Genomic DNA, 24,524 nt, shown 5'->3' with positions numbered 1-24,524 from the left:
CTGAGCCACTGGAGAGGTTCATGAAGAGGAGTGAATAATATGAGGCTTTAATATGATCATTCTAGGTTCTGCCTTGTTGGTAGAATTTGGGTTTGTAGTAATTAGGATAGGCCAAGTTATAACAAGTGATAAATATCCTGAAAACAAATAATTTGCAACCTAAAACTAGTTCTCATTTGTCCTATATCTATATTCTTGGTCAAAAGAAGATTATGTCCATTGCAATTACTCAAAGACCCAAACCAATGGACTTGTTTTCATAACCAAAGTATAAAGACAAAGGCACGACAAACCATATATTGACTCTTCAAGCTTCTGCTACTGAGTTCTACTATCACTTCTGCTCACATTTCACTGGCCCATGAAAATCATATAACCTGACTGCTTTGAATTGGGTAAAGAATTTCAATCTACAATTTGTCCAAAGCAGAACAGACATTTTCAAACATCCTAATATGCTTCCCTGATGATCACAAATATTTAGTTTGCTCCCTTCCCCACATGCAAAATAACCTCCTAACACTCCCCAAGAAAGTTCAAGAATTCTGTCTAATAATATTATGATTTAAGAGCAGAAGTAAATATATCTATAAAAGTCCAGATGTGCCACTTCTTGTTCTAAAGACCTAGAAATTAAAAAAGAAATAAATACACAAAAATGCTCTACCATCTACCCCTCTATCCTATTCCCACTGGATTCACAGAACAAGAATAGAATCACTTGAATAAATATTTCTGGTAAGGAATAGGAAGAATGGACATGGGGAGGAAGCACTTAGAAGTCACCGAACCATAGAAATTCTCCATTCCCACTGAGTGGCCACTGTGAGGGTTAGCTACCTGAGAATAGTGCTCAAGTTTATAGTTCTCAAGGGTTCTGGGCTCTGACCTGTATACCTTATCCTCAGTGTATACATCTGAAATGGATATAAGAAAATGTTGTCCATTTAGCAAGCTGAGCAGCTTGCTAAATCTTTACCACCATAAGATTTGGGGTCTGGGGACTATATTTTAAATCTTTAATAGTCATAATTTCACAGGCTCGTGGGGTTTTCAACAGTACAATTATTGCAAAGTTACAGTCACCTAATTCCTAATATTTACAGTCATCTTCATGTACCAATAATCCTACTTAAGTTGTTTTGGAGATGTGCCCTGCTCTCCAGACTTTATTGTGAATATAAACTTAACAGATATCCTGGGAGAGGCCCATCCCTAGTATTTTTCTCTTGACCTTCTGGTGCAACTGAAAAGACTTATGAGGTAAAGAATTCATTCATTGAGAGACTTTAACAGGTGGCTGATGGCCATTCTTTTGTTTTGGCCCTTGCTGCTGCCAGGCTGAATTTTAGCCTTTTGTTTTTTAAAAGCCTTAACAGCTTTCTTTTTACTATCTGGAATTAGAAGTCAATTGTAACTTTATTCTGCCAAATCCCACATTTCAGAACTCTCTTTAATCTCTTTCATTCTTTCTTGCAAGCCAACCAATTGTTTTATCTTTTTCCTGTTGTAACATGTCAAAATGAAGTCGAAAGTAAGAAACTAGTTGTTGATGTTCACTTATTCTCTTGCGTAAAGCTACAAGCTCAATGGGTAAAATACTTGCTTTCCATGTGACCATAGGTTAGAATTTTCCCACTATATAACATGGATTACCATCCATCTGGCCTCCAATAATATTTCCTTGACACCTACCACACAATGCCATAACCAATGCCAAATATTTTTGGGTTTTGTTCCTGTTCTGGCATCTCCTGGAACAATTTATCAGTTAGGATAGGTGAAGTTAAACTGGTTGCACCCTGAAAGTCTCAGAGGCTTGAAGCAAGAAAACTGATTTTTCTCTCATCCTACAGATTTACTCATAGTCGGCAAGGTTGGGGGGCTTATAATAGGAACCATAGTGAATTGATTATGTAAATTCCATTAATCACATTGGTTCTTAATGCTACTGCCCAGAGAGGATACATGTACATTCTTATACATTTCATTGGCCCATCAAGTCACATGAGCAAAACAGAAGTTTAAGTGGGGGAGGGGAGTAGATTTTTATTATATGGCCAGTGTGAGAAAAGTGACATTAACAAAAGGTCCTAATGAATACCACTGTGGATAGAGATGGAACAATGAAGACCATGTAGAAAGGTACTGGAATAAGGCATAAGATGGTTGTGGCATGGATCAGAGGGTAAGAAGGGTTGTGGTAAGAAGTCATCCAACTTTCAGTACAGTTTGAAGAGAGATCTAATAGTTTTTGTTAATAGAATGGGGTATGAGAGAAAAACTGAGGAGTCAAGAATGAGTTTTGACCTGAACAAATGAGACAGAGGTGTGTCGCAGATACAAAGATATAGAAGGAGTCATTTTGGGAGGGAATATCAAAAATTCAGTTTTGTGCATGTTAATTTTGAGAACCATACTCTGCCTTTGGCCCTATACAGGTAATGGTTGCTGGAAAGAGGCCCTGTCTTCTTGATGGCTCTCTAGTTATACCTGCTCTTTAAATCTGAAGCTGAAACCATTCATGCTGCAGGCAGTCTGGTGCACCTTGGGTTTATAACGATGCAGTCATCACTTTCATCTGTTTTCAGTGTTCTCTTACCCACATATATTCTAATTTTCCAAGATTTATGATGTGTTCCTACATTCAGTGACCCATAATACCTGCCAGACTAGAAGCTAATGGCATTAATTAAAAGTTCTTTATTATGCTGTCCTTAGAAAAATTGATCTTGGAGAAAGTGATCATTCTACAGCACTCCCAAAAGTTCTGGGTTATTTTTACTCTATTAAGCACTATTTCCTTTTTAAGCAGATCATGCATTTCTCACTTGTAAAGATAGAAAAATATTCCTATCTTGTAACTATCCTTTAAAAAATAATTTAGGCTCAGGAGTTATTAAAATCAAATCTACCTTAAATGTCTCAGAATCTGGGTCCAGTGCTTCCTGACGTTTTGCACTTTTAGCAAGTATATAATAATATTACCATCCTATAGGCAACAATAGCATGCAGCATCAAAAACAAATTTTGATTTCAAATAGAACACTTACTCAGTCACACCTTTCAATTCTGGACACCCATTTGCAGAAGTAGCATTATTAGGTAGCCTCTTGTCTCTTCTGCAAAAATCCAGTTTCAGCACACTGTTTCCCAGGTTATTGGAATCTGTTTGTAGTCAGTATAAAGGATTAAAACCTTATGAATTATGGCCTGATTCATAGATCAACCACCACTCCAATGGCTAAAAGTGATGTTAACTTGTCATTCAGTATCCAGTAGTACTTGGCATTAATTACCCATAATTCCTGCTCATGCATCTTTACTAAGACTTTGTCAGTCTTCTTAAAAGTGCCTGAAACTTCTGACACAGCTCGGATTCAGTGTTTAGCCTCATTTCCTGGACTTCTACTGGCTTTCATCTGGAGCCTTTGTCAATTTCCCAGTACCATAGCTCTGAGGATATTCTTTTCTTTCCTTCTGTTTTTTTTTTTCTTTTTCACAATAAGAATGGATTTCTTTTTGGGTAGACTCCAGAGAATATACTCATTCTACCTATATTAGAAGAAAGTGGTCAACACAGGTGGTAACTTACTGAGTCCTACACCTAACTCCACTCCAATCTGAAACTCATAATTTTCATATACCTACTGCTTTTACCAGGACTACAATTACTTCAAATCATCTCTTAACATCTGACTCTAACCTATGCATGAAGACGCAAATATGGGATCTCGCCACAACCACACAATCTTATTCTTTTGTTTTGTGCTGTGCTGTTTTTTCTCTCAACTTGCTTCTCCTAGACGGAAATTTGAATAAGATTAGGCTACTTCTGTGTTTAAGTTGGCTACCATTTCCCTGGCCCTGGGCTGCTCATGTAAATCAGCAATGTTTGATTTTTGATTTTGTGCCATGTATTTCCAGTACAGGCCACAATACTGGCAAAAAAAAAAAAAAAAAAAAAAAATCTAATCTCAGGAAACTGCAAGTTCTTTTATCCTTTCCCTGCTGGGTGCTGAAAAACTTATGCTTCCATAGAAATTTTTGCCCTGCAGAAAACTTGTTCCAAATTCAGTAACCAGTCAAACACAGATGCAAAAGCCTTCCCAACTTTCACCCCATGTTCCAACTTAAAGGATCTATCTCTGCATTATCCAGCTGTGTATCTCAATCTCTAAGGCATTTGATTCTTTTCATCTTCCCCCAAGGGTGTTCAGTGTGTAGTCCAAATTCTTCCTTCCCAAGCACACCTCTTAGCCTCTGAAAAAATGTCTGAACTTTTTGTTATATTGTAATCATATTACCCAGAGGTCTTTCTTTCCCCAGGAAACAACAACAAACAAAACAAACTAGCATTCATTTTACATTTCATGTTAGATAAAGGAGTACATGAATCACCTTCCATATGCTATTTCTTCCAAATTCCCACATTCAGCTGGTTTCTAACATTATTAACCTAAGTTCCTGCACTATGCTTGCAGCATGCATGTTTGACATCATCTAGCTCCCCAAGTGGGCCCTTAGAGATGACCACCATCTTCCATAGACAAGAGATGATTATTGCAATTGCTACTCATTCTGCATGGTACCCAATTTTGAGCACTATTCACTGACAGTTTAGAAGCTCTCCTTGATTGGCACTAAAATTATAGTTTAAGTCTACCAAGGCAGAACATACCACAGTTCAGGAAGCAATGAGAGGAAATTCTTGCCTATGGCCCTAAAGTTTTAAAAATTTAAGATTAGAAATATACACAATTTACTACTAAGCAAATATGGTAATACATGAAATCCGAAGGATGTTTTAACAATGATAATAGATAACATATATCCGACATTATGTGTCAGAACTACCTAAGTATTTTATATTTGTTAGCTCAGTTAATCTTCACAACATCTTATGAGTTCAATGCTATTGTTTATGTAAGCGTGGAGTAGGAAGCTGGAAGAAAAGAGAAGTTTGGTCATCTGTCCAAGGTTACACTGTTGAGAAGCAATAAAGGCAGGATTCCAAAAAGGCATTTTCTATGAAGTTTCTTTTCAGATGAAAACTGAAATTCAGATGAGCCCCCCTTTCCTCAAACAGCATCAGGGAATCAGTCTACTTCTATCCCCTTCTTCCTGTGTCATACTTACCCTACTCCAAATTCCAGAGTCCCCGTTTGCACACAATTTATTTCATCTCGTTTTTGTTTGATTTTTGTTTCTTTGATGGAGGTTTAAAGTTTAACTTCAATCAGATTTGAACATCATTTCTTTTGCTATTATTTACAACTTCTTTTCACTATTTTATTAAAATCCATTGAACAAGAAAGTGGCAAGTATGGGTTGAAGGAACCCCTAACTGGCCCAAAAAACTTTTTCGATTATGTATATGCATTTATGTGCATGAATCAATTAGTCCAAAGTCAGATGGAAAACAAGTGAAGTGAAGCTTTGACCTCAGGTGGCTTGGCCTCCCATCTGTGCAGTTAACTAGTGATGGTTATTACTTTTCATATCATCATCATATTATGATAATATAATCTACCTATATGGTGGTTACTAGGAGTATGGTTCTTAGAAAACTACCTGGCATATAGTGCTCAACATTTTTTGTTATTATAGCTAATGTTAAGGGTGAGATTATTCCTGATTGGCTTAAAAATGTATCACATTATACCTATTTCTCTGCTTTTTTTTTTTTTTTTTTTTATGTCTTCAGTTCTCCTCTTACTTTCCCTTACACTAACATGTAAATCTGATTTTTCAAGGAAATTCTATTATGCATTATTCAAGTTGTTTAAGCAATTTTTAAAAGTTACCTTGTGTCCCAAAGATAAAGCCCAAGCTCCTTAATACCCAGCTTCCCCAGCTTCTCCAACTTCATTTATCACCAATCTCCTTACTCCAGAATGCTGAGTCATGTCCCATTTCCCTTGCCCCTTATTCCTCAAAGTTGACTCCTACTTTCCTTCTTTGAACTACAGTTCAGATGGTATGAGCCCTGCCCCTGCCTCCCATGTAGACAGGACTGAATGAAGACCCTTACAATGTGCACTCCACAAAGTATAGGGAAGATGCTTAATATTTCCCCTGCAGCATGCATTGCTCTGTTCAATAATAATCTGTTTATTTGTTGAGACTTCCACAAGCTTATGCCTTTCTCTGAGGCTAGGTGTATATTTATTCTATTTAGTATCAATAAAAGGCCTGACACATGATAATGACCCAAAATATTTTTGTAGAATAAATCAGTGTATAAAAAACTAATAAGTAACATTAATATCAGCTCTATGGAAGAAGAATAATACAAATGTTGGAGTTACAACCTGTACTTTTTTTTGTCATTTACAAAGCTGGATCGTTAATTACTAAAATGTACCACTAAAATACAAGGAAGGAGGGTATTGTAACTCAGAAGACAAATTCACAATTATTGCCTGTGATAAGTAAGCAGAGTCAATGGAGTGCTGCCAGTCAAGGCTAAGAGAAAAGCAATTTATCCTGGAACCAAGAGAGATTGTCTATGATAGAGACAGAAATAGAAAAGTGAGTATGGGGAGAAGGCAGAAGGAAGGAAATGAAGAGGAGGAAAGAAAAAAGAAAAAGAAGTATGAAAAGAAAGGAGAGAGGGAAGGCAAGAGGGGAGGAGGGACAGGGAAATTAAAAAGAAAGTTCTATAGATACAATGGAAGGCAGATATGTGTATCTTTTAGGATAAGGTAATATATTAGCCTGAAAGAAATAATAACTAGGACAATCATTTTAGAAAAGAAGTTGTTCTACAGCAGAACCTAATCTATATGTATATATATTTTTTTCTGTTGTAAGGGTCTCTGAGTCTAAACAAAAGTCAACACTACAATGTCTCTCTCCTCTTTTTAAAGACAGTGCAAGTGATTCACTGAATCCACAAAAATACTTTGTATGTTCCATGCATAAAATAGTGAACAAAAAGGATATAGTCACTTCCTTAACTGTATTTATAGTTCAGCTAGGGAGTGGGAGCTATGAATTATTTATAATGCTACAGGCATTGTGATATGTACTATGCATGCATTTTTTTCCCATTTAACTCTTAAAATAATCATATAATAATGTTGCTATAATTATACCCATTTCAAAGATGAGGAGAATGAGGCTTGGAGGCTACATTGTCAGCCCTTGCTATCTATTAAGGTCACTAAGGGAGCTCTGTGAGGCAAGATCCCAAAAACAAAGGTAATGATTTATTTGACACATAATGCATCCTGATGTTGAATATAGTTGACCCTTGAACAATCAGGGGTTAGGAGTACCAACTCCTGTGCAGTCAAAACTCCACATATAATTTTTGACTCCCTCCAAACTTTACAAATATCCTATTATTGATTGGAACCTTTCCCAGTAACATAAACAGTCAATTAACATATATTTTGAATGTGATGCATTTATATACTGCATTCTTACAATAAAGTAAGCCAGAGAAAACAAAATATTATAATTATAAGGAAGAGAAAATAAATACATTTATAGCACTGTGCTGTATTTATTAAAATGAATCTAGATATAAGTGGACCTATGCATCTCAAACCTGTTCTTCAAGGGTTAACAGTACATATTTTTAAACTCCCAGTAATTCCAATATGCACACAATTTTGAAAACTTTTGGCTTAGGCTGAGTTTATAATTTACTCGCATTTATTTTACTAGTAAATGGTAATCCAGCACTCAAGATCCAAGTCTTTCTGATACCACAGCTGGTACCCTTAATCCCTTGCTATGTCTTAATGATATCAAAGGATATCAAGAATAGAGCACTGTAGATTATTCATTGAAACATACACCTCTTAATAGTCTAAAGATCCATGATGAATTAGACTGTTGAAAAAAATGTGCATCAGGAGAATGGTATTCAAAAAAAGATACATTAGATATGAGGATGATATATCTCTATTGGTTTCTATGAAAAGGCTCGAAACAAATTAAAGCTAGCATTTTCACCTAGTAACCTGCTCCCTTCATGATGAAAAAATTCCTGACATGAGAGACACTCTATGGTCACTACCCCTCTCCCTCTCCGACTGGATATTGTAATTGAATACACTCAATGCTCTCCTTCATTCCTGGATGTTGAGTGAAAATCTCCAAGTGATACATTTCCAAGTGGTTTTCAAGAAATCCCTGATTGGAATATATTACAGCAATCTAATGGCAATATAATGAATGTTCCAAAGTAATATTTAAAAATAAATAATTCCAACCTCTTTAGAGGAATATATTTTAAAATATCAAGACACAAGGCTGTTTCTACTATATAAAACAAAAGAGTAAAGTGGAATTTAATGAGACCGTAGAAAAGCAAACCAGCAAAAAAAAAAAAAAAAAAGTAGCAACCATCTTAAACAATGTCATTTCTCCTCTTACTCTCTACCATGTTTAAATTTGGTAAAGGTTTTTGTTGTACTTCATTTTCTCATGAACCATAACATCAATAAATTTTTAGTATCTAATGGAAACCAGGGAGTCAAGTTAGTCACCTGGAAGACTTCTAAAAATTCACTCATTTACTTCCTTCACAAAGGGGAGACAAATACATTTTGTGTGTAAACTTTGAGACAGAACTGCTATATTGTTTGAGAAATGGTTAAAGACTTACATTTAATTTAATTTTTAATATCCCTCTCAATCTTAAATCCTTAAATTCATTTTCTCCCAAATTCCACTCTACTTTCCATACTAACAAAAGAAATGTCAAAGTCCAATGATTTTTTTATTATTGTTTTATTTTTAATATACAGTTGATCATGAAAAACACCTGTTAAAGCTGTGCAAGTATACCTACAGGCAGATTTTTTTTTCCAATACAGTACTGTAAGTGTATTTTTTCTTCCTTATGATTTTTTAAATAATATTTTTTCTAGCTTACTTTGTTGTAAGAATATAATACATATAACATACAATGCATGTTTAAATCAATTAGTTGTGTTATTGGTAAGGCGTTGGGTCAACACTGTGCTACTAGTAGTTAAGTTTTGAGAGAGTCAAAAGTTATACATGGATTTTCAGCTGCACAGGGGTCAACACCCATAACCCTCAAGTTGTTCAGGGATCAAATGTATATTAGTGTTAAATGGATTATTAATAAGGCAAGACATTTCCTTATTTTTATGCATTTATTTGTAATTTTTAAATATTTTGAAGATAATTACTCTTATGGCAGGTTGGACACACAATGGATCCTCTATTCTACAGTACACCATGGTAAATGAGACAAAGCAGGAAAGCCAAGTATACAATCATAGGAATAAGGGGAATAGGAGAAAAGGTAACCAAAGACAAGAGATCCCAACAAAGCTTTGGAAAATTGAAAGAAGATAGAGGAATAAAATGAATTGTAGTTAAAAGAGTGGGGAAAGCTACTACTTATGTCTTTAAAAGGGAGAAATCTAAAAGAAAACAATATTCTTGGGACCCTGGACTTGAAGGTTTCAGAATGCAGATATAGGACATAGGCTGAAATTTGGGTGGTGGGTTGAAAGTCTGTACACAGAAAGGATAGACAGCCTCTTGCCATTGTGCTGGAGAACACATCACTCTACCCCTAGAAAATGTAGTCCTTATTCTCAATAGAAATTAAAGAGACTTTTTAAAACAGAGAACAAAGAAAAAGGTAGAAGGTATAAGTGAGGCACAAGGCTAAAAAATGGGGAATTAACTGCAAGTATAAGTAACCAAGGTCTGTTCACTACAGAGGATGAATTGCAGAGGATTGCAATTCCCAGAACACTGGATTTCAGGCAAACATTAACTAGAAATAGGGCCAGATACATGGGTATGCATCTTCTGTCATCTTATGGGGACCCACACTTAGAAGGATCACACTTTTATTTTAAAGCTCTGTGATTGCAGTCTTGAGGTTCTTAATTTTTTAACAAGGAGCTCTGCATTTCCAGTTTGCATTGGCCATCACAAATTTTGCAGGGCTGACCAGATATACATTTGCTAGAGAAGAAGAATGACCAAAGACAATAGACTTCCAGGTACTGGCAAACTTGACTACAAACACTAAGAGTCTAATTATTTCTTTCATATTTCATTCTCAAATATGAATAGATATCTAAAAATCAGCAGCCATTAGAGAATGCATATTACATGGAAGAAAGAAAAAAAGAACACAAAGAAAAATATAAAAAATGAATCCAGGGAAAAAAGAATACAGAGAAAAGAGAAAGACATTCTCTTGTGAAGAAACTATAATGAATAACTCTGAAAGCTGTAATATTGCATAAATAAAACAAGGACATGATAATGTAACAATGAATATTTGCAAACTAATGAGCTATTACAAATTAAAATATTATAACTAGAATGATAAATTCAATAAAAGCATTGAAAATAAACGAGGAAAAAATAAGAAGTTAAAATAGAATGATGAAACAATGAAAAGTAGGGGGAGAAGATGAAAAAAAATAAGATGAATATTCTAACAAATCCAAGAGATGACACATAGCATAATTAACAGAGAAGGAAGAAATGAGAGAGAAGAGCATTTCAAAGGTATAATACAAATTTTTCCACAACTAAAGCTCAGATGTATAAACACAAAGGCTTATTGAGAAGTAAAAAAAAAAAAAAAAAAAAAAAAAAAAAACACAGATTCAAAGTCAGTTGAATTTTAGGAGATCAATTAATTAATTGCATTATATAGTGGCATTTTCAGAGACTATACTATTAAAAGTCTATCAGAGAGCACAACAAACCCACAGACAAATGAGATGAATGCTCTAAGTAAAGACAGAGCAGTAATAAAACTGAATAGTCAATGAATGTTCATGACCAAATATATAACACATGTATACTGGAAATACAGAATTCATGCAGGGTTAGAATAACAACAATACTGAAGATAGTAACTAAAATTACATACATTTCACAGTCCTCAAGGAACAGCCACATCTGTTATTTTACTATTTAAAATGCAATAAAAATGTAAAGAGAAAAATAAGCTAATAATGTGACAATAGTTAAATGAACAGAGCCAAAGACAGTCAACATTCTTCTTTTGTTTCAATTACCTGGGTGTTTCAAGACAAAGGACTTGTATAAACTAAATTATTTGGATACTGTCTTTATATGTACACACTTATCAAGAGAATATGTAGTCATATAGTCCGTTTTCCAACTTAAATGGTAAAGAAAAAGAACATTAATTTTTAAAGAGATGAAAGCCCTCTAATGTTTTGCTGAATTACTTACCTTCTTTTTAATTTGAATCCTAAATTATTACTCTCCTCCAATCTACGAAGGTTTTCAATACAATCTCCAGCTATTTCAACAGTATTTTATGGTATCCCCCTCAAAAACGGTGTAAAACTGCTTCACTCTCAGTCAGAGCATTTGGGAAAGTCTTTACCATATGATTTCTGTCATCCTCTATAGGCTTCATTTGCATGAATTAATCTGAATGAGACATTTCATATTTTTTTGAAGTGAATTTAAACCAAATAAGTGGAGTGGAATGAAATTCTTCTTTCTCTTCAATTTCCCATTTCGTTCTCGGCTATGAAAAATCAGGTGGCCTGTTGTACACTTTGCTGTGTTCCAATTGAAGACGTCAAGCTGTTGAGCAATATGCAAATGAAACTCCCCTCAGGACTGCGTTTTCCTGCTCTTGATTCAAGAAAGATGACAATAAAAGTTTAATGTAAAGCCTTGTCACTGAAATGCCAAGAAATTCATATTTTCCTTCCTCACAAACGTCTGTATATGCTTGAAACCAAATTAAATTTCACTTATCTGAAAATTATTAAAAATTCCAGCTGTAAAAATGAAGACAGAAAAATCCTGGCTCCATTCAAAAATCAAGAAAAAAAAAAACAAAAATCAAGAAAAATGAATTCAACTTCTTTTATTTTAAAATTTATCAAAATCATATTCTTAAAGTCCTCCTCACTAGTGATTTACCACCAGAATCAAGGAATAATTTAATAGGGGTTTAAACTTCTAGGAATAGAACTGACTTTTTATTTTTATAGCACCTAAAAACATTTTTTTAATTTGTGTTTTTTTCATTTCAAAAGCTTTGGTCAAGATCCAAAGAAAAGAAAGACATGGATGACAGAACGCCTACCCAGGATTCTATCCTACCATCTCTGTGCCAACTAAATTATCAAAGGTAAGGATGGGCAAGAACAGAAAGCATTAGGAAACTTATCTATGACTGTATATCCTAAGGGGCACTCAAGTCCCATGGAGGTCTCTGGACAATAACATTATGAAGAGTGGTTTTGGACAGTTTTAGAACTTTTCTGTGCCAATCAAAAAATTGGAGAGGCAACCAAGACCATGGAGAGTTTCACAAATATAACAGCCCACCATGTGCAAAGTAGCATAGATCATACAACAGAACACTAACATAAATAGTACAGTGTCTTGAATTGAGTCATTCATATTTGTCAGCATCTAGCAGCACTCCCCAACTTTGCTATAAACAGGCATGGTTATATCAACAGTCATAAGGCAAAGTCAAGTATAATAAAATATTATATTTACCATTTTACTTGTCACTGAAACATTTAAACTAGGGATATAAAATTGACAATCCTTACACATGATATGAAAAGATGAGCAGTATCTAAAAATTGCTATGCAATTATTCTTTTATTTTTTAACTTATACTTGGAAGATAACTGATGCTATAACATGCCAGAAAACCTCCCCCATCATGCAAAAAGATAAACACATAACATAGAGCAGTATCACATATAGTAATTTATGCTCAAACCACAATAGGTACTGTCAGGGAAAATACAAAATAAAAACATATTGAAATAGAACAAACTATGCATATACACGTACATATGCAAGCTCCAAACTCTTCCGAAAGACACAAACATTGAGAATTCATGAAATAGATCATATTAAACAAGTTCTTTTCTAAAAAATATTAAGATAGATTGCCTAAATTCATTAATCAGTTAATGTTTAATACTATTCCACTCATAAAGAAGCAGCATTGAGGTTTTGAAAAAGCATATAGAACTGGAGATCTTTTGGGCCACCCGGAGTCCTGATGTAATATATTGGGAGAAATCTCATGAATCTCTTTTCCTTAATATTTCACCACACCGTAATATGGTGCCACTCATTCTAATTCAGTGTCACTACAGCTGTGATGTGCTGAGAATGAATGCTACTACTTATTGTTGTTTCTTTAATTTGAATTCCAGTATAGTTAACATACAGTATTATATTAGTTTCAGGTATACAATATAGGGATTCAACACTTCTCTATTGAATGCTACTAATTGTAATCTCAGGCAAATCACTTAATTTATCTTAATCTCTGTTAAATGAGAATACTGTAATTCCCAGTTATACATAGTCTTGTTGAGGATAGAATGAAATATAAATGGTGAAAACCTGCTACAGAAAACCTACCACCAAGCAGGTAATGAAATAAAAAAAAAAAAATCATTGAGTTTAAACCTGCTGTACCTTCCTGCGATATTCAAAAGTAAAATAGGAAGGTAACATTTACAACAGACTAGTAATTGGCAAGTAATCAACAAGCAGTAGTCTTTACTATAATGTTGATTTTATTTTTAAAAGACAAGATCACTGCCTTCAATTAATGAGAAACAGGAAATAATCATGCTTGAAAAGTAATGAAAATTAATAGGCAATAAAGAGTATTTTAAAAGTACACAAACTATAGAAATTCAGAGAAAAAAACTTCAGTTTAAATTGGAATAATCAAATCAAGCTTTACAAGGTTATGCATAATATCCAGCATACTATCAACCTCAGAGCATTTTATATATTCTGAATGTGGCTTCCATTACTAACCATAGATACCTAGACTAAAATCCTGAATTTTATTTTTATTTTTTGTAAGATTTATTTATTTATTTTTGAGAGGGAGAAAGGGGTCGGGGAAGGGGCCCAGGGAGAGAGAGTCTTCAGCAAACCCCACACCAAGCACAGAGCACAAGATCTCATGACCCTGAGATCACGACCAGAGCTGAAACGAAGAGTAGGGCACTACTTAACTGACTGTGCCACTCAGGTGCTCCTAAAATCCTGAATTTAAAAACAAAAAATATTCCATACAGATCATGTGTATCTGATTCTATAAAACTGGCAGCTACTGAGTGGTTTCTGTGTGTCTACATGGGATGTGTCTCAAAAGTTTTTAATGAGTTTCTCATTTTATGTTGCTTCACAAGTAAAACCAAATAGAAACCAAAGCCGAATATGGGCAGATGGTGTGAGTGCTGAGAAGCTAAGCAGCAGAGAAAGCATTCCTTGAATTAATCAAGTTCTGTCAGAAGAAGTGAGAAATATTTCATTTACTTCCAACTATGAGTTCATCCTCTGCGGTACTGACTCTAAAGTCTAACTTTTTGGCTAATATTTATCTTCATTTTGACTTTTTTCTACCTTCAAATATATTATTAATTATTATTCTTTTCCAGATAAGATATAATTAAGTGGGGTTTCATATCATATTTGGAAGTATTAGCTGTTATTAATACCTCTTCTTCCTAATATATATTACTCTTGATAGTCACCAAAATTCAATGAGAACAAATCTGTGCTCACTGAAAGGAATAAAGTTATACCTTTATACAAAATCTTAATCTATTGACTTTCAGCATAAGTATAAAAATGCATTATGTAAAAATGCTGGTGTAATAATTTGTGCATACATTTATTATGTTGGTGTATTACTAAATCTTAATTCAGGAACATAAAGTGACTCCTTTTTCTATGAATTTCGAGGTAAAATAACTCCATTAATATAAAAGAAAAATTTTGATCTACGCTTTGAAATCAGATGTGCTAAATACACATTCCTCAGAATCGGAAAAGTTTCTATGGAGTCAGGAAAGATAAGGAAGATGTGGTGGGGCTCTCCACATTTTACCTATTCTCTGTTTCTAGCCGTGCAGGGGAGATCTCTTGATTGCTAACCTATGCAGTCCCCATCTTTAGAGAAATCTTTCTGTGAAAAATTATACAAAAAGCAAACTCTACTTAATCCTGCTTTTATGCTAAGAACCATGGTTGAGCAAGTAGAGACTTGCTCTCAGTATCCTGTAGCTATCTGCTGGAGAGAAAGTTTGTCCTGGAGCATTCTTTGAAAAAAAAGGTGCATCTTGCTGATTAAACTTCAGTTATATCTTATACATCTATCCAGAGAAATATAATCTTAAAAGCTCCCATAAGAGAATTTATAAGTTCGGGTTCTGATATCGTAGCAAACTGGGTATGCTAGAATTTCCAGCTGACCTTGCATTGACTGTTACATGATCACTATGTGCTGTTCCTCCATGTTTTTATCCCACAGATAAGTACAACCATAAAAGGCGCCAATAATATTATTACAATTGAGAAAAATGCATGTAAGGTGCTTAATGTAAGATACTTCACAGGGTAAAAACTCAGTATTAGTTATTATTTTAATGTTGTTATTAATATTATATGATTATTTTATAAGCTTAGTTCTATAGTTGTGCATTGTAAAAATTCCATTCAAAATATTTGTAGTAATATATAGTCACTGACATAAGAAATATTACCATCCTTCTGTCTCAGACTTAAAAAGGTGAAGTTTAGTTATGATATAGCTTTCAATTATTACAGAAATTATTTACTAGAGTTCTATGAACAATTTTTTTTCTCTGTAAATTAGGGAGCTCGACTTCTCATGCTGTTTACCTTGGCTGTCATGAAGTACAACTCTGATCTTGTCATAAAAGATATAGAGGTAAACCTGAAATCTACAGGACTAGAAAGAAAGGAAAGGAAAATAAAAATGAAAAAAAAAGACTAATTTAAAAAATTGTTAGAAATGAAGGATAATTCTATGTTCTAAAAGAAGACTATTTACTAAAAGCTAAAATATGCCTGCAATATGGCAATTCCTAAAAAAGAACATTGAATACTTTACCAAATATGTACAGCTACATATATTCACCACTTAAAATTTTGATTAAATAATAATTACTTTTATAATAGTCAGTAACATTGAAAAGTAACTCATGGGTTACTTAGCCAGTAAGCCTGGGTGCCTTAGCCAGTTAAGCATCTGACTCTTGATTTTGGCTCAGGTCATGATCTCAGGTTCTTGAGATTGAGCCCCGTGTCAGGCTCCATACTAGGTGTAGACCCTACTTAAGATTCTTTCTTTTGTAGTGCCTAGGTGGTGCAGTTATTTAAGCCTCTGATTCTTGGCCCAGGTTGTTATCTCAGGGTTGTGAGATCAAGCCTGGTGTTGAGTCCCATGGCAGGCTCCATACTCGGTGGGGAGTCTGCTTGAAAGACTCTCCCTCCCACCATGCTCAGTCACTCATTGACTTTCTCTCTCAAATAAATAAATCTTAAAAAAAAATTATATTTTCCTCTCCCACTACCCTACACTAGCTCACTTATGCTCTAAAAATAAATTAAATTAAATTAAAAAATAACATGTATTATAGTACAAAATAGTGTACTTGTATAAATAAAAGATGAAGATGGCTTATATTATTTCACATTTTATTACTGTATGTTATAAAATAATACATATACTAGCACATACATATTAAAATAGTAGCAGTCTTTCCAATTTCATCAACATACCCATATGACAAGAAAAAATGAAACACTGAAATTAGAGCAACACATATACTTGAGTATGCAGTTGTTGTATATATTTGTTACTGTATGTCTATAATTTGTCTCTTGGGGAATTTCTTTCTTTATTAAATGAGCAAATACTAGTGATTATGAGTAGAGAATCTGGGGCAACTCCCTAATTGCTAATAGTGTAATTTTAGATAAATCATTTAAATGCTCTGATCTTCATTTGTAAAGTAAGGAAAAAATAATGACTTTCCCTTTAAGTGAGACAATGAGGTTCTTGGTAAACTGCTTAACACATGACAGGTTTTCCAAACTATGGTTATTGTCATCATCATCATCATCATCATCATTATCATCATCACCAGAAATTCTGTGAAGGCAGAGATGGCATTTCTTTAAGCCCCTATAATTCACTGAGCATTAGTGAGATTAAGATGAAGATATCTCTAGTTAGCTGCTTATTAAATATTACTGTTTTATTCTGCTTCAATTCCCATAGATTTTGTTCATTTTGACCTCCATATTTTAGGAATTTTTAGCATACAAATAACAGTTTTATTGGAAGCCTATCACCAAAGTAATTTAGTTCATTTGAGAGATTTCTCCTAATGCTTACAACATGTTAGTTACAGAAACATTAATTATACTTTGAGTTTTTAATTGGTGTATTGTTAGAGCAACCATAACAGGGTATCACAAAAGTGGCTTAATCAACAAAAATTTATTTTCTCACAGTTCTGGAGGCCATAAGTCTGAAATCAAGATGTCAGAAAGGTTGTTTTTTTCTGAGGCTTCTCTCCCTTGATTGTAGATGGCCATCCTCTACCTGTGTCCTCACATGATCTTCTGTCACCGTTTGTCTTAATTTCCTCTTTTTACAAGGTCCTCAGTCATGTCGGAAGAGGACCCACCTCGATGACCTTATTTATAACTTAATTATCTCTTTAAAGACCCCATCTCCAAGTATAGTCATATCCTACAATACTGGGGATTAGAACTTTGATATGTAAATTTGGAGGAGATACTATTTAGCCCATAATAGTTACTTAATTCATGAAAAAACACAGTTTAATTCCTTATAGTTAAATTTAATTCTGTATATTATACTTTCTTTCTTTTCTTAAGACCGAGTCTTTGCTTTAATCTTTAATAGCATCCAAATTATATTATTTTATCAATTGTAACCAAGTATTTTGTGATTAGTCATTCTTTTATGGAAATCTCTTTAATAGAAACAAACTTGACCTTTCACTTTTTTCTCCATTAGAAATATACTCAACTTAATCATAAACCAGTTTTTCTTCCTAAATAAAACCTATTGCAACTTTCAAAAAATATTCAGTTTTCAGAACATTTTATACATCCTTAGATATCTTTAAGTTTTAAAATGATTGGCAGAGGTTGGCATTTCATGTGTTCCTATATTATAATTTTCTATTCAATTAGATATGTGATTTATGGCCAGAATTATCTGTATCCCAGTCATAAATATAGATGCCTAATTTTTAATTTATGTCTATACATTGTATGAACAAGTTCAAATGTGTACTTAGGTATATCCTATTTTTTTGAAAAGTTAACAGAAACTGGAAATGCATTATAAGTATATTGGCTTTATATTACATTGGATAACTACAGTATTGGTTAAGTTCTATTTTTATTGTTATAAAGACACATAGAGTATATTAAGTAATGGGCAGAGCTGACCAAAAGGAGAGTACACACACAAACTGTGCAAGGTCTCCAATTCTCTAAGGACATATACCATAAATTCTCAATATTATATATTAGTGAGATTACAAATAACAATTTTTATTTGTGTTTGTTAAGTATTATTTGTAATGTGTGAACATTCACAATGCTGTGGAATTTTAACATTTTTTTAAATATGTCAAGCACCTCAAAATGTGGAAATCATCCAGAACTCTTATTCCTGTAGTGATTTCACCTTAGGGATATATATGTTGTAAGAGTACAAGAGAAGCAAGAAGTCCAGTAAAAGGTTCAGAACATGACCCTGGGTTCCAGTACTTGCAAGAATGGAATGCTAGCCAACTTCAGAAGGCATGAAAGTAATGCATTTAAAAGTTATTTCATGGGGCGCTTGGGTGGCTCATTGGCTGAGCATCTGCCTTTGGTTCAGGTCATGATCCTGGGGTGCTAGGATAGAGTCACACATCAGGCTCCCCACAGGGATACTGCTTCTCCCTCTATGTCGCTGCCTTTTCCTTTGTGTCTCTCATGAATAAATAAATAAAATCTTTAAAAATAAATAAATAAATAAATAAATAAATAATTATTTCACACACAAAAAAGCAAATCTTGATCCGGTAATTTTATTACTTCCCTTGAATATTTTAAGCCTTAAAATATTTAAAAATCTATGATGAAACAGTAATTTGTCATGTTTAAAACTGTCCTTTTTAGAAAAGAAAAAATCGGTAAAGAATTACAGAATTATAGAATTGACAAAATGTATAAACATTTTTTCATAAATCTCATTCCACGGATAAGGATATGCATTTATAAGGATACGCTGAAGTATATTCACTCAAATAGCATTGTAGTGCATGTGAACTATTAAATACCACCTCATTTCCAAACATGGTCAGATTTGATTTGACCTTCTGCTTGTAGCCTACCCTCTCCCTCCTCACACATTCTAGCCATCCTAACCTCCATTGTCAGGCTACATCCTATTCTCTGCTTAAGATTCAGTTTGACACTGCCTGGTATATCATATGAGGTAAACAATGAATTGATAAGATTAATGTCTAAACAAAGAAAAAAATAAACTTAACCATGCATAGTGGAATGCATGCTTCATAGTTTCATATAAAATTGAATAATCAGTGTATTTTCTATCATCAAAATTTAGCTTGATCTCATTAATTAATTAATTTCACAGTAAATGTTTATTACACCTACTATTTGCTGTATGCTATACACCTTGCTAGAAGTTAAGGAAATATTTTTGTTTATAACAAAAATAAAGGAGAACTAGAGCAAACAATAATTTAGTTCAAAATAAATTAGCAACTCCATATGAGGCACACTTTTTACTTGTTAATATTGTATTAAAAGCTTATTATTCAATCAACACCTCCTCAATTTTTCCTCATGTGGATTTAAGAAACCTAGACATCGAAAGACTTAGCATGATGGATTATACCAGCAAGAAAGTATGACTCTCTGTAATGGTCTATTTCTGGGCCATTAAAATTTCTGGGCCATTAAAAGTCTTCTATTATAAAATTGAACATTTGTAAGAGAAGGATGTGGTACAATTTAAAGGTTAAATAAGAACAGCTCCAGTAATGATAGTGATAATTCAACTATCAATATCAATATTTACCAAGTGCTTACTTAGGGCAAAAAAGGAGCTAATAAAAATATATGAATTATCTTACTTGATAATAACCTAGCTTCTCATTGTATATTTAGTTATTAATTAATTACTTAAATTTACACTTGTACACACACATATATATAGAAAAACCATGTTCATTTTGCTTCCTGTTTGCCATTTCACCATTTTCTTCCTCATATACATTTTTTTCATAAATAAAAAATTAAGCAGCTTAAATATTACATTTTCTAAATACAGTATCTCTGTCTCACAATTAGACATGAATAACTTAGGATGCATAGAGGAATCTGACATTCAATCAAATCCTATATCTCACTAAAAGCTTGAACTTTTAGATTTTGATGGTGGGTGACAACAGCTAAGGGAAAAAGGTCATCAAAAAATGTCTCTAAATTGGCATTTTCACTGCTAAAGGCATTACCTGCAAAGAATACAGTAACTATTCTTAAATAATGATTACAAAAATTTATCGGGGTATAAGTTATAGGAAAATATTATAATTTGTATAATTGCTATTATTTGCATTGCTTTAAAAAGAACAATCATTTAAGCACTAAGTGTTAAAACAGCAATTTCATTTAGGAGAGAAGGAAGGAAGGGCCAAGTGTTTATGAGAAGGTTGGCTATGATTTTTTTTTTCTGGAAAATTTTGAAATAACTTCAGACTTATTTTGCTCTTATTTTGCTCTATTTTAGCCAATGTAGAAATGGCCGTGAATGCATCTTCTTCATTCATTTGATTTGTCCATTCAACGAGTTTTTATTGGGCAGGAAATATTTGCCAGATCCCTGGCAAGATATACATACTTTGGTGAAGAAAATAGAACTATTCAAAGAGCCTATTGTCTAATAAGACTAGATAGAAATGCATCAAATGCCAAAATAAACATAAAATCATAAATATAAGTGTTCTGAATGAGAGATAATGGCACAACAGAAAATATAAAATAGGAGAATGTTATCTGGTCAGCATAGTTAGCAAGGCTTCCCTAAGGAAGTGGTTTTGAATTGTGATTTGTATATTGTGTTTTCTAGATAAAAAGAATGGTTCCAGGTTTTCTTTCAAGAAGAAATGGAATATTAAAAGGTTTATGATGACAGGACCCTGATTATTAAAAGGAACGTAAGAAAGGCCACTGTATCTTAAGCAGAATTTAAAAAGGAAGGATGACGAGATAAGCCAGAGAGAGGAGAGGAGGGGAGAGGAAAAGAGAGGAGAGGAGGGGAGGGGATGAGGGGGGAGGGGAGAGAAAGGGCCACATATTCAGGACTATGTAGGCTACATTAAAGATTTAGGTTATGAAAAACGAAGGGAAACAATGACAATACCTGATGAACATAATCAGATTTCTGATTTGATAAAAAATACTCTAAGGGAAGAAAGACTGATGAAAGCAGACCAGTTAGAAGATAGAAGGCTAGATAGCGGGGATACATTTCAAGAGAAATAAACAGAATCAAGATAAATTAGGAGGTAAAATTCACATGGTGATAGAGTTGGATATGCAATAAGAATGACTGAAATGTTGGAGTTGACTCCCAGGTTTTCTGACCACTGAAGTCAGGGTGGTTTTGTGGCATGCAAGAGGAACATTTTATAATGAAGGGAGGAAAGAGGAGAAATACTAAATTTGTGCACAACTCATAACAGAGCTTCAAAATATATAAAATCAAAATTTAACTAAAAGGAGAAATAGGGAAATCTACAATGATGTAAAAGAGAATTTAGCACTGTTTTGGTTTGATTTTTAATAGTTGAACAAGTAGGCAAAAGACCTTTAAGGATATACAATTTAGTGACAGAAGATAAGCCCTGAAGATAAGGACAGAATGTCTAGTGTAGTCATATTTGAACTGATTACTTACTGGTCCCTCTTCACCAAGGCAGTTAGTTCAGTGGCGTGTGAGCATGTGTGTCTGTGTGTAAGATGGACAGAGAGAGACTGGTGTAGGGCACAGAACGGTGAAAGTAGTTCAGAACAAAAGAGCTTCTCCGAATTGGCTTATTTCCTCCTAAGTACAAGGTTATAAGACAGAAGTCTTGATACCATTAGTGTAAATCTACTACTTAAGCTCAATATTAGTTTAGCTTTAGTCTCCTCCATTTATATAAATGGAAGAAACATCTAATACAAAGCACTTTACCATTTTCCCAAACTCAGTATTAAATAAGCACAAGAAAAAATTTAAGTCTCTACATTTCTAATTTCAATTGATATTTGTGACATTAGGTGAATTGACTGCTTAACTGGCCATATTCAAATGTTGATATGGAATCACTGCCCATTTTGATGATATGGAAAGTCACAGAGCCTCATCTTCTACTTCCTTAATGACTTGCATTAAAATATCCAAGGTAAGTTCAGAAAATGTGTGAATTATATGAATTTGGTAGGCATGATGATCATGCTCCAAGATCTGACAGGCTCAAGTGATGGGCCAAATTTAACAAGACGGATTTAATCAAAATAATTATAAGGTTACACAAGGGATATCTTATGTCCAAAAACCTAATTGCACAAAAATGATTGGAAAGAAATGTGGCTTACCAGCAAAAAGTATGGTAGAAAATTATAAAGCAGCTTCGGAGTTTCAATTGATATCCTCTCAATATTAATTGTCAATTGTATAAGATGAACATAAAAGCAAGTTTCACCTTCTTTTTAATCAATTAAAAATAAACTTCTACAACTTGTATACCTATTATAGTCAAAACATACCTAGATTGTTTTCTCTAGTTATACAATATGCCTTTTAAAAAATATTAAAGATAGAAGGGTGCCTGTGTGTCTCAGTTGGTTAAGCATCCAACTCTTGATTTCAGCTCAGTTCATGATCTCAGGGTCTTCTGATGGAGCCCTACATTGGGCTCTGTGCTCAGCGGGGCATCTGGTTGGATTGTCTCTCTCCCTCTGCCCCTCCCCCTGCTCTCTCTCTCAAATAAATAAATCTTAAAAAAAATATTAAAGATAGAAGGAAACACATCTAGAGGAGCATGATCAGTTAATAAAATTATGTCTTGAAAAATGTTATAAAATAGTTAAAAGTCTCTAGATCTTTATCTTAAAGGGATTTATATAAATAAGGTAATAATGTTGTACAATCTTAAGGTATTAGTGGGTGAAAGCTGAAAATAAACTGAATATAACTTCTTATAAAGTAAAAAAGGTCATAAGTAAATATTTGTAGGGTGTGTACTAGGTACCAGCTACCATGTTACTGAATCTCAGGATATTTGCTACTTTTCCTATTGGACACAGAAAATGAGTGCCCGATTGAGTTTTCAGCCTCAGATTTGACCATATCCAAAGACTTTGATAATCCCAATTAACCTTTATCTTATTATAGAAAGTTTTTCGAGCTCTCAGATGGGTCTATGGGTGAAATGAGCCATCTAAAAAGGCAATGTGTTTTCAAACATTGGAAACGTTCTATCACGGGATAAAACACCATTTGCTATTTAATGAATTCTACTAAAAATGCCTTACTCCTAATTTACCATCTTTACCAATACAGTGTTTCCTTTTGTAAGTGTGTTCAAAGCATTTCCATAAAGCCGTGGTCTTTTGAAGATTCTATGAATCTGTCATAACTAAACAAAGAATCCTATTCAACCAGAGTCAAGACCTACTCTAATGTTGATTCACTACTAGCTGAAAATAAAAGTTAAGAAAGCATAGATGATCTAAGCTCATAGATGTCAGAACTTTGATCAGAGAAACTATTGTACTCCATTGTTTATACATACATATAACATATGTAAATATACACACACATATATGTGTGTATTCCCTAGGATTCCTTAATGCTTGCTAATTATAGATGACAACAATTACACTGCTTGTAGATTATACAATATGTGCCAGAAACTATAATTCTACTCATAATAATATATTTAATCCTTACAACCATCCAGCAGGACACATTTTACAGATGAAGTGACCAAATCATAGAAATATTGAATTACTTGTTCAAGGCCACACAAATAGAGAAAACACAAGCACAACTCAAACTAGTAAGTCTTACTGCTAAGCACACACTCTTAACTACTAAAGATGCGGCCTCTCATAATTATCTGCCTCAGTAATCAAAATAACAAGTTACTTAAATACAAATGTCTTACTTTTGGAATTTCAGTTTACATTGGGTGAGCATGTATGTAAAAAATCTAATTACATAATATTAGAAATTTTTAATAATATAATTTATTTTTAGGGTGCTTAAGTGGCTCTGTCAGTTAAGCATCTGGCTTGATATCGGCTCAAGTCATGATCTCAGTGTTGTAAAATCAAGTCCCTCAATCAGGTTCTGTGTTCAATGCAGAGTCTGCGTCTCTCCCTTTCTCTCTCTCTGCCTCTCCCCTGCTCATGTTCTTGCTCTCTTTTTTTTAAAAAAAGATTTTATTTATTTATTCATGAGAGACACAGAGAGAAGCAGAGATATAGGCAGAGGGAGAAGCAGGCTCTGCACAGGGACCCTAATGTGGACCCGATCCCAGGGCTCCAGGATCATGCTCTGAGTCAAAGGCAGACACTCAACTGCTGAACCACCCAGGCAT

The 24,524-nt window shown here is 33.7% G+C and overlaps 1 long non-coding RNA gene across 2 annotated transcripts in view; it reads right to left on the bottom strand.

Moving 5' to 3' along the window:
- The window catches only part of LOC140639881 (uncharacterized), a 148,452-nt gene extending 136,756 nt beyond the window's left edge, over positions 1 to 11,696 (bottom strand). Inside the window, exons 1-2 of one of the 2 annotated variants that reach the window (XR_012036532.1) lie at positions 11,224 to 11,696; positions 3,054 to 3,168 (exon numbers count right to left, since the gene is read on the bottom strand). This is a non-coding gene — a long non-coding RNA (uncharacterized lncRNA). The remainder of the gene's footprint in view (positions 1 to 3,053; positions 3,169 to 11,223) is intronic. The other variant, XR_012036533.1, reaches the window with a different exon arrangement.
- Between the last annotated feature and the right edge of the window lie 12,828 nt (positions 11,697 to 24,524).

This window comes from Canis lupus, chromosome 9 (genome assembly GCF_048164855.1).
Source record: "Canis lupus baileyi chromosome 9, mCanLup2.hap1, whole genome shotgun sequence".
Classification (NCBI taxonomy): domain Eukaryota; kingdom Metazoa; phylum Chordata; class Mammalia; order Carnivora; family Canidae; genus Canis; species Canis lupus.
This window is presented reverse-complemented; position numbering and strand designations above follow the sequence as displayed.